The sequence below is a fragment of the Maniola jurtina genome, chromosome 26 (assembly GCF_905333055.1).
Source record: "Maniola jurtina chromosome 26, ilManJurt1.1, whole genome shotgun sequence".
Taxonomy (NCBI): domain Eukaryota; kingdom Metazoa; phylum Arthropoda; class Insecta; order Lepidoptera; family Nymphalidae; genus Maniola; species Maniola jurtina.
The window spans coordinates 3,977,938-3,989,531 of NC_060054.1; the positions used below are offsets into that span (position 1 = coordinate 3,977,938).

Genomic DNA, 11,594 nt, shown 5'->3' on the forward strand with positions numbered 1-11,594 from the left:
ATTCCACGCCGTGTGTTTCGCGTTGAAGTCCCCGGCGATAATCGTGGGCAGTGGCGAGTCCAGCAAGGTGTGGACGTCAGTCACTGCGAGGCGATTCGTCGGCGGCTTGTAGAAGGCGAACACACGGGTGGGTTGGCGGTCAATGCAGATCTCCACGCCCAGTGCGTAGGTCGTCTGCAGCTGGGGTACTGGCAGCACTTGGTGGATGACATTCCGACGGACCAAAACTGCTAATCCCCGGTAAGCAGTCCCGATCGGCGAGGCGTGGTCCTCCCGGTAGACGTGGTATCCCGAAAAGTTCAACCGGTCTACTGGTCTGAGGTGAGTCTCGTTGATCAGGCCGATGTCCACTCGACGCTGAGACATCAGGTTCTTGAAAAGACGGGCTTTTTGTGACGAAAGCCCGTCGGCATTCCAGAATGCCACACGGAGCTCACTCAGAGCTGCAGAGCTCCATGATGCAAGCAAGGATCAGCGGGGCTGGATCCCGCTGCTCCTGGATTGCCAACAGAACCTGGTGTAGGGTGCCGATGACTTTGGTAAGTCTGGAGTCCAAGTGGCCGGGGGCCGGCTGAGGTGCCGGGCGCGGCGCGCCCTTCCGCTTCGCCTTCGTCTCCCTCGCGGGAGCGGCGACCACGGTGGGCTTGGACTGGGCGGCGGGCGGCGCGGGTGCAGCCGCCGTCGGGCGCTTGGTAGGAGGCTGTGGCGCGGCGGGAGCCGCGGATGCGGCCGCCGTCGGGCGCTTGGCAGAGGGCTGTGGCGCGGCCGGCGCCGTGTCTTGGCGCGGCTGCGCGCGCTTGCCACGTCTGCGGCGGCGCTTGCGGCCCGGTTGCTGCTGTGGCTGGTTGGCGGCAGCCATGAGCGAGCCGGGCGCGTCGGCCTCGGTTGAGGCGGCAGCGGCGGCGCGCGCCGGTGCGGTGCGCGCGACGGTACCCGCCCTGCGGTTCCGCAGCTCCTTGCGGAACACGGGGCAGTTGGCGTTGTTCGCCGTGTGCGCGTCGCCACAGTTGGCGCACGTCGGTGGCTCCTCCTTGGGGCGCGGACAGTCCCTGGCTGCGTGGTTCCCCGCACAGGCCACGCAGACTATGGGTCGGTGACAGTTCACCGAGCTGTGCCGCCACTGCTGGCACCTGTGGCATTGGGCGGGCCCCTTTCTGCCACGCCAGGCCTCGATGGTGATGCCGGGCATACAGAGGAGCTCATGCACCTCGTATATGCCCGGTGTGATGTCAGGAGTTCGCTGCAGCTGCGCGAACATGAGGCATCCAGGCCTGCCTGGACGCGCGGGGATCGTCCTCACGTGCTCGGGGACGTATCCGAGCTCGCGCAGCTCTGCCTCGACGAGCTCCGGCTCTGTGTTCGACGGCAGACCGCGGATCGCGACTTTGAGGCTCCTCTCAGCCGGCAGCGAGTAGCAGAACCAGGAGATTCCGCTGGCGCTCTCCAGCTGCGTAAGGTAGCGCTGGATGGCGCGGAACTCCTGGTCCGACTTAGGTATGAAGCGGACGCCCTTGCCAAATGGGCGTCCGTTGGGAGCGTGGCCGAGGAGCCTCTTCAGCTCGCGGAAGTGGGTGGGCCAGTCCGGCAGCACCTCCACGATCAGCGGAGGGTAGCGGGCGGCCTTCGACTTCGGCGCCTTGCTGGGGTCGACGGTGGCGGCGGCGGCGGGCGCTGGCGCAGCGCGCACTGGAGCGGTGCCCGACGGGGTCGTCTTGGGCCTCTTTGCAGCGGCCGCAGCAGCTGCGTAGGAGGGGCCGGGCTCACTCGCCGGCGCGGTCTCCATGGGTTCCGGAGACAGGGCCGGCATATTTGGTGGAGTGAAGGCCGGTGTTTTCTCTCCTCTCCTTTGCGGCGGAGAGGGAAAACGGCCCACAGCAATGTTGTCCTGTGGGGCCGGGAAGCGCGGCGCGTGCGGCGACGGAGAGAGAGTCGCTGGCGCGGCGGGTTGGAGAGATGCGCGCGGCGCGGCGGTCGGTGTGGCCGCGGACGCGGGCGCGGGTACGGCGCGCGGGGCGGCGCTCACGTCAGCGCGAGACGCGGCCGCTCTCGGGTCGGCGCGGGACGCGGCGCGGCGACAGGCGGCGCGGCCGCGCGCGGGTCGTGGCGAGGCGCCACAGCGCGAAGATCGGCGCGGGGCGCGGGGGCGCGCGGGTCGGCGGCGCGTGGGTCGGCTGGGCTAGCCGGCCAGGCGATGGCCGGCAGCGATGAGGCCGGGGAGGATGGAGCCGGCGAAAGTGCGAGTGGGCTCGCGGCGAAGGATTCTTCGCCGGCGCCCACTGCCGGGCTGTTCAGGGCTGCTGCAGCGCGGGCGGCGAGGGTTGCCTGGCCCGATGCAATGATGGCCTCCCAGGGTGTCCGACGATCGGACGAACACCCTGCGGCGGATGGGGCGCGGGCGCGTCGCGCGGCGCTGCGGAAGCGGCGGTGGCGGCATAATGCACTTACCGCGCGTTACCACCGGCTTCTGGACGCATGCGCACTGCGCGAGTCGCGGGCGCGGAGCGCTGTCGAGCGCTGGGGACGGCGAGAAGTACGGCAGCGGTCTTGCCTGGCGTGGCCCGAGCTGAAGGCGTCGGCACGTCGGCCCCGCCGGCCCGGCTCCCGGGGCTTGCCGCTTGTGGCAGACCGGGAAACCAGACCGGGAAGCACGATCGTGTGGTTCCGAACCGCCTCCTGCTGGACGCAAGTGGTTCGGTCAGGCAAGTCGCGCGATTAAAGACCGAACTGTGAATAACGGGCTCCGAACGCCGGTGCAACTCGTTGCGTGTGCACTCGTCGGCAGACGGGCGAGTCCAGACCCTTTTTTTACTTATACTGGCCCTTTTATAGCCCAGGAAGGTCCTACAAGTCGTGGTCCCTATAATGAGAATTTTCGCAACATTTTCTTTAACGTACCGTATTCAGAAGGTTTATATTGTTTTTGAAATGTAACTATTGTTTGAGAAAAGGTTGTTAAACGTCCTTTGCATTGATATCAATATTGTTTGGCTTAGATGTACTGGCTTGGGGATATTATCGGTTAAATCCTTATTTTCAGAGAGGTGCGATTTTTGTGACGCCGAGTGTATTTGTATGCCTCCACTTTTTTATCCTACTTTGAGGCTTATGAAGTCTACCATGGAGTACACTTGCTAATTTAAAAAATAAATCTTGAAATAATCGAAAGAAATCACCATTAAGGTATTTTTAGGCGAAGATTTTCATAGCTCCAATAATTATGTCTTAATCTAATCCAGGCATTTAGCCTGGATTTAGATTGAATTTTTGTATGCCTTTTTTGATACAGGGTTCAAAAATAAGGAGGCCATAATCTAAGTGACTTCTTATCAATGCATTGTCGATTGCGTTTCTAACGGTATGGTGAGAACTCCTATAATATTCTTTCCCCAATCGATGATCGCAACAATTACAGGTATATTTTTCCAATTTTATTATTGTGACTTATTACCCGACAAGTAAGCTTAGCACGTGTGACAAACATGTCTTTTGGACTTGTAATTTAAAACCTTTATTTCTGGTTAAGTGTAAACATTTATGTATTTTAGAATTTATAGCCTGCTTGGAAATTAATGTCTGTCATCGTTGATCTGTTTTCGTCTTGATCTCTTTGCTTTGGTAAGCGTCTTCCTTTATTAAGGACTTGTGGTGTACAAGTTTACTTCGTGCTAGGAGAACTATGGCAGAGAGTCGTTCACACGGGTATGTAATAAGTGGTGGTCCTTGTTGTACACGTGATCGCAACAATTACAGGTATATTTTTCCAATTTTATTATTGTGACTTATTACCCGACAAGTAAGCTTAGCACGTGTGACAAACATGTCTTTTGGACTTGTAATTTATAACCTTTATTTCTGGTTAAGTGTAAACATTTATGTATTTTAGAATTTATAGCCTGCTTGGAAATTAATGTCTGTCCATCGTTGATCTGTTTTCGTCTTGATCTCTTTGCTTTGTGGTAAGCGTCTTCCTTTATTAAGGACTTGTGGTGTACAAGTTTACTTCGTGCTAGGAGAACTATGGCAGAGAGTCGTTCACACGGGTATGTAATAAGTGGTGGTCCTTGTTGTACACGTGATCGCAACAATTACAGGTATATTTTTCCAATTTTATTATTGTGACTTATTACCCGACAAGTAAGCTTAGCACATGTGACAAACATGTCTTTTGGACTTGTAATTTAAAACCTTTATTTCTGGTTAAGTGTAAACATTTATGTATTTTAGAATTTATAGCCTGCTTGGAAATTAATGTCTGTCATCGTTGATCTGTTTTCGTCTTGATCTCTTTGCTTTGTGGTAAGCGTCTTCCTTTATTAAGGACTTGTGGTGTACAAGTTTACTTCGTGCTAGGAGAACTATGGCAGAGAGTCGTTCACACGGGTATGTAATAAGTGGTGGTCCTTGTTGTACACGTGATCGCAACAATTACAGGTATATTTTTCCAATTTTATTATTGTGACTTATTACCCGACAAGTAAGCTTAGCACGTGTGACAAACATGTCTTTTGGACTTGTAATTTAAAACCTTTATTTCTGGTTAAGTGTAAACATTTATGTATTTTAGAATTTATAGCCTGCTTGGAAATTAATGTCTGTCATCGTTGATCTGTTTTCGTCTTGATCTCTTTGCTTTGGTAAGCGTCTTCCTTTATTAAGTACTTGTGGTGTACAACTTACAAGTTTACCTCGTGCTAGGAGAACTATGGCAGAGAGTCGTTCTACACGGGTATGTAATAAGTGGTGGTCCTTGTTGTATACCTTTTTCATTACCACAGTCATTACCAATCTTTTATCAGCTATTCCTTACTTAGGAACTTTATTAGTTAATTGAATTTGAGGGAGATTTGCAGTTGGTAATGCAACCCTTACCTGGTTTTATACTTTGTAAGTAACTACTTAAAATATTGTATCCAAGGTAGGTAGATAGAAAACTTTATGAATAAAGCAGTCACTATCGAGCAGCTGGTCGTTTCACTACATGGTGACAGCGGTGCTCAGTTATTTATTATAATTAAAGTGATTCGCGGTAGAATTTGGTTTTGAACTGTTTAAGGGCCAATTTCACCGACCAAACTAAACGATAAAAACGATAAAGACGATTAGGTCACGCTAAACTCAGTTTACGCACATAACTGAGTTTAGGGCCATAGTTTGCATTTCACCTTTAACAACATGCAACATTTCAAACTTTAATTATTACATCAATTGGGTATATAGTCTACAAGTTGGGTATATTGTGTACACATTACAAGATTACTAAAATAATATAATAAAATGCACATACCTGTTCCCAAAAAGTGCTGATTTTGAAGCGTCAATTTATTTTTCGCCTTTTTTTTCAGGTTTTCCCAGCAATTTTTTAGGACCTCCCACTCCCTGGGGTGAAGGCAGGACACGGTATTAAATTCAGTGGCTATTTTGCGCCACTCTTCACGCTTTTCAGCCACTGAAGCCGCGTCCGTTTTTTTATTCTCGACAATGTTGAAGTGTCTTTCGACGACTTCAACAAGAGCCAATTTTTCGCTGGCGGCAAAAGTGGCGTCTCTTTTTCTTTTTGACATAACTGACTAGTAACAATCTAACAACGTAACAACAACTAACAAAACAAAATACTATAACAAAAAAACTTATATCTATATCAATTTCAAATAATTAACTAATAAATTTTTTAATGGGGAGAATTTGGGTAAAATCGGTCTTCAAAGACAGCAAGGTGGAAAATTCTTAAAATTAACTGATAAAAAAATATATCATTGTTAACGTTTATTAATGATTAGAGAATGCTGGAAACCTATCGTGTTGGTTGGATAAGTAAAGTTGTACGTAAGAAGTAGATCATTATGTAAAAAACATTTATTTTTAAAATTTACAATAGATTTTCAAAGTGGCCACCTCCAGCAGCAATACACATTCTACACCTTCGTAAAAAATTGTGTTTCAGTCGTCTAAATGCTTCTCTGTTCTCACTGATAACACGTTGGGCTTCTGTAATCTTCTGTCTCAGCTCTTGTTCAGTCGAACATTCTCGGGCGTATGTTATTTCCTTATAATAGCCCCAAATAAAAAAATCGATAGGGTTCAGGTCAGGTGAGCGTGGAGGCCATCTTCTTGGTCCACTGCGTCCTATCCATCTATTGGGGTATGTTCCATTTAGGTAGTTTCAGACTTGTGTTGAATAGTGACACGGAGCGCCGTCATTTTGGAACAGCATAGACAGACTCACATCGTCCAGCAACAAAGGAAGTTCATTTTCCAAAAAGTTTCTGTAGGTTGCCCCATCAAGTCTGGTCGGCAATTCAAACGGACCATTTAGTTCGCCATTTAGGACACCAGACCACAAGTTAACGCTAAAACGATGTTAAAATGTTGAAGCTCTCACAGCGTGTGGATTTTCAATCGCCCACGTGTGATAATTATGCATATTAAATATTCCAGTTCGTTCAAATCTTGATTCATCTGACCATAAAACTTTATTAAAAACTAGCCGATGCCCGCGACTTCGCCCGCGTGTATTTAGGTTTTTCGAAATCCCGTGGGAACTCTTTGATTTTGAGCTATTTTCTGTTTGAGCTATTTTCTGTTTGAATCTCGATGCATCAACCTCCAATGTGCTATTATTAGACTGCGTAGGTCCTGGCTTACCACCTGGAGGATGCTGTTATCAGAGCCACGCAATCTTTCCCAGAAGGAAGATATCCGCGTCCTGATAACAGCAAAGAAATCGGGCATTCCCGCGTCATAAGAAGACATTTAGTATTGTTCTCATGGCTATTGTAAACGCCAATTATCAATTTATGACGGTTGATATTGGTGCAAATGGGCGGATGTCAGACGGTGGAACTTTGAAAAATACAATTGGCAATTGTTTTCTGAAAGTGAAAACAAACTTAATATTCCGGAGTCATGTGAGTTACTAGAAAGCGATAAAAAGTTTCCGTTTGTACAGGTAGGTGACGAAGCTTTCCAACTGACTCCAAACTTCATGAAGCCGTACAACAAAGCCGTCTTGACAGATGAAAGACGGATTTTCAACTACAGATTATCAAGAGCCAGGAGGGTGGTTCAAAATGCATTTGGCATCCTGTCTTGGCGATTAAAAATATTTAAAAAAGACATTGGACTGCATCCTGATAAAACGCGAAAACTTGTTTTGGCTGCCTGTCATTTACACAATTATATGTGTGAAAAAAATAAAAACAAATATATTCAACCAGGAGACGTTGACATAGAAGAACCAAATACCACAATCACAAGAGGTGCGTGGAGACAAGGACGCCAATTGTTAAATATAGAGCGAGTACGAGGAAACTCGGCAAATTTATTTTTATTTTATTTATTTATTTATTTATTTATGTACCGCCCACAGAGTTACACATTTAGATTAAATACATGTTGTTCCTTAAATTCTAGGGCTCTTATGCAACTCCACTTACGGGCAGTCACGGCAAATGAGGCAAAAAGAGTGAGAGATGACTTTTGCGAGTACTTTAATGGTAATGGTTCAGGTCCTTGGCAAAATAATTGCCTAATTTAGATATTTAAAAACAAACTTAAAAGTAAAATGTATCTTTGAATAGAAAATAAAAAATGTTTTACCTCACTGCTTAAACTGCTTTCAGTATCACTTATACACATTTGGTCTGACAGAAATAACAGTTCATTTTAATAGTAGTGACGGTTTTGGTACATCATCGGAAGAGGCGCCAGACCGTTTTGCTTGTTCAATCTTTTTTCTTTCTTTGTTGAAGTTGGTTAATTTTTTTCACACTTAATATTATAAAGGCGAAAGTTTGTGTGTGTGTGTGTGTGTGTGTATGTTTGTTACTCCTTCACGCAAAAACTACTGGACGGATTTGGCTGAAATTTGGAATGAAGATAGATAATATCCTGGATTAGCACATAGGCTACTTTTTATCCCGGAAAATCAAAGAGTTCCCACGGGATTTCGAAAAACCTTAATCCACGCGGGCGAAGTCGCGGGCATCGGCTAGTCTTCAATAAATCTTCGGTGTAGGTAGGTTTATATACTCGAAGTGCTTTGACTATGCTTGTTAAAGCAACCGACCTTTTGTTTTTATCCGCATAATCCTTACTTTTAATTTTCCACAGTGCAGGATAATCTCTGTAGAGAGATATTAATAACTAGCTGATGTCCGCGACTTCGTTCGCGTAGATGTAGGTTTTTTTAAATTCCCGTGGGAAACTCTTTGATTTTCCGGGATAAAAAGTAGCCTATGTGCTAATCCAGGGTATAATCTATCTCCATTCTGAATTTCAGCCTAATCCGTCCAGTAGTTTTTGCGTGAAGGAGTAACAAACATACACACACACACATAGAAACTTTCTCCTTTATAATATTAGTGTGATATCACAAAATCTCGCTCGGTAATCAGGTCGGCACGTGCCGCCAAGGCCACGTCTCGGTCCGGTTCGTCGTCCGCCATCTTCGATGCTCCGGCCGCAAATGAATAAAAACTTGCCAAGTCGCATCAAGCGCAAGGTACTTCAAGTGCCGTCAATCATCTGTCAAGTAGGTCAAGCCCGTAGATCACTTGACGGGACTTGTCAAGTCAACGCTGTAAACGATCAATATTCACTTCAAGCACGTAGACTTATGGAGTGCACGTGATCGTCTCGGGGATCCATTACATAGTTTACAAACTATGGACCAACGGGACGAGGCGCGGGTTCACAACACAAAAACACCAGAGTTTATTTACACACGCTTTTATTAACAGTCCTCGTAACTACCATTGATATTCACCAGTTAATCTCTCGTTATATATTTATTAACACTTGTTACATCTGTCAAATCGTCGGTCGTAACTCTTGAACCACAGACATAGGTGTCCAATTGTTTACCACAGATCTAGTCCCATTTCGCTGGGTTCACAGAGCATTCAACGACCACAGCGAAAGGGGCGGCGTTATATACCGCCACAGGACATTGGTAAATAAAACAGTGGATTTTTGTAATTATTTAATTTTATAAACATGCTTTATTGCTCGCATAATTTCTTTAATGGGTCCTTTTTTTTACAAGATTTCGCCTCCACAAATACTCTACTATCACGTCTGTAAAATTATCAGTGTTGTTATAATTTTGTTTCCTAAAACACTCTTTATTACTCGCCATTGCGACTCAATTCTTTGCGTATGAGTCCCCCCATCGTCAGCCACAAATGACCGGGTCCGGTTGGTTTAGCCGTGTTCTGCCAAGCAATCATATGCCCTTCAACAATCAGTATGAATTGTGGTGCTAGCCATCACAAGTTTCTTGTTCATCTTGTTTTATTGTAGGAGCACCAGCACCTCAGCAGACCTAGTATAGTCCGGGCACACCTCTCGTCTGACTTCCGCAGACCCATCTTCTATCATCTTCCCAGCACCCAGAGTAATTATTTAATTTGTATTTTGTTTGTATTTGTAATTATTTAATTTTATAAACATGCTTTATTATTGAAATTATTATTAGAATTGGGAATATCGACTTGTATACGATCTTGTGCCATCTTGGCGAATGTGTTCGCCGTAATAGGATCTTGCCTGTTTCAGCTGATACGTCCCGAGAGCAAACCTTTTTAATTGCTCTATGGTAAGCCTTGAAAACTGAAGTGGGGGTGGTCACCATCTATGTTATGGAACATACTTCGCCTTCTATTCAGCTGTTCTCTCTGTACAATATCAGCTAAGTGATTAGGGATATTTAATCTTTGCTTAGCTATTTCCACATACTCATAATATACGATTTTTAGCTAATTGTTTCGGTGCAAGTTGAGGAAGCGACAGCCAGAAGGATTTTTGAAGGAAACGAAGATAGAAATTACTACTAAGTTTATCATAAAGTTCTTATATTTTAACCTAACCTAACGTCTGCATCAATGTTAGATGCAGACTCTTACATTATGACGGCCTAAAGCTAATCGAACCTAAATCTAACTTGCGTCGAGGTGTGACGACAGAATGCCTCTTCGAAATCCGCCAAAGTGGATCACGCACATTCCTTGTTCGTCTGCGCTGGATTTTGCGCGCCTCTCGCTCATCGTATAATGATATTAAATAATTATAAAAAATTAACCGCCATCGTAATTCCGTTAATCTATTGAAGACAAATTATCTCGTCCGCTAGAAACAACAACGACAATTATCCCTATTTTAAATGACAAAAGTCGAGAAAATTACGTTAGCATGTTAGTGCTCGTAGACGAAAATACCACAGATAAGTAAAAATTAAGTTTATCTCTACTTGTGACGCCACGAGCCGAATGACGTTTGCAACCATGTTAGCTTCGGTAGACATAGAGAGATAAGACCACAAAATTTTCTCGCGAGCCGCATGTTAGCCCAGCAGGACAGAAACACTATTATGTTCAGTGTCAAATAAAACATAGGCAAAATAAATTGTCTGGGAAACATGACGAGACTTAATACGTCCTCTTAATAAATAGGGATGATTACCACCAACCCGTATTATCATTTCTTGGGAATGTTCCAGTTCCGGACATACTTCATTCAACCACATCTTCTTCTTTGCCCTCGCCTTACTTTCATGCGGCGCCATGTAAATCGCGTGTTGGCGTCTTGGTCAATGAGGCCGAGGCGTTTCATGTCCCTTTGGACATTTGTCATCCAGGTAGTTTGCGGTCTTCCCCTACCCCTCTTTCTTGCAGCCATGGAAAGGCACTTCTTCACGACATAATCGTCAGGCCATCCGTACAGGTGTCCGTACCATCTGAGCCTTGATTCCGATATTTTGTCGGTTATGGGTGCAACTTTAAAGCTTCCTCTTATATTCGTTCCGTACTTTATCCTTGAGTATTACTTCTCCCGCCCATCTCAGCATGCGCATTTCGGTAGTGTGCAGCTTTTGTTCATGGGTCTTCTTGGCTGCCCAAACTTCGCTCCCATACTTCAACCACATACATGCCATATATCCCTTATATGTTCATCGAAGTATGAACGTGTTTGTTTCACCTGATATGGGCCTAATGCAAAAACGCACCAAACGCAGCGCAACTGTACATACCCATCCCCCTTGAACTGGCTTCTACGAGCAGCGCACCGGAACACGACGCACCCAATGACGTGACGAAACACACCATAAAGCTTTGGTCTGGTGATCTTAACGCACAACGCTGCGGTATGCGTCGTAACGCAGCGTCACGACGCAGCATTTAGCGTCCCTGCGGTGGTGGTGGTCATTTGATTTTGCCGCAGCTACCAAGGTAGACGTGAACATGAACAATTTTTCTGTAATTTGTGCTTTGCTTGAAGAGGAAGAAGAAGAATTGTTTTTTATAAATTTTTATATAAAGAAGAATAGTTACGAACTAATTCTATTAAATTGTCTTCGAAAAATTCCATATTGACCCGTGACGCACACTCGTGACGCACACCGCACACCGCAGCGTTGAACCGAGAATGACACCGCGTTGTGCGGGAGTACACCTCCCCACTTCACCGCGCTTGCCCCTCGCCGCTGACGCATACTGCGACGGAACAAGAGAACACTCGACGTTTTTCATATGATTGAGTGTCCGGCAACGCATACCGCATACCGCAGCGTTGTGTGTTATGATCACCAGACCAAAGCT

At 46.3% G+C, this 11,594-nt stretch overlaps 1 long non-coding RNA gene across 1 annotated transcript; it reads right to left on the reverse strand.

Annotated features, from left to right (window-relative positions):
* Positions 1–9,821: 9,821 nt before the first annotated feature.
* On the reverse strand, positions 9,822–11,594 carry LOC123878743. The gene is made up of 2 exons (XR_006798868.1): positions 10,718–11,594; positions 9,822–10,686 (listed from the first exon to the last, which is right to left on the reverse strand). It is a non-coding gene; the product is annotated as an uncharacterized LOC123878743 (long non-coding RNA).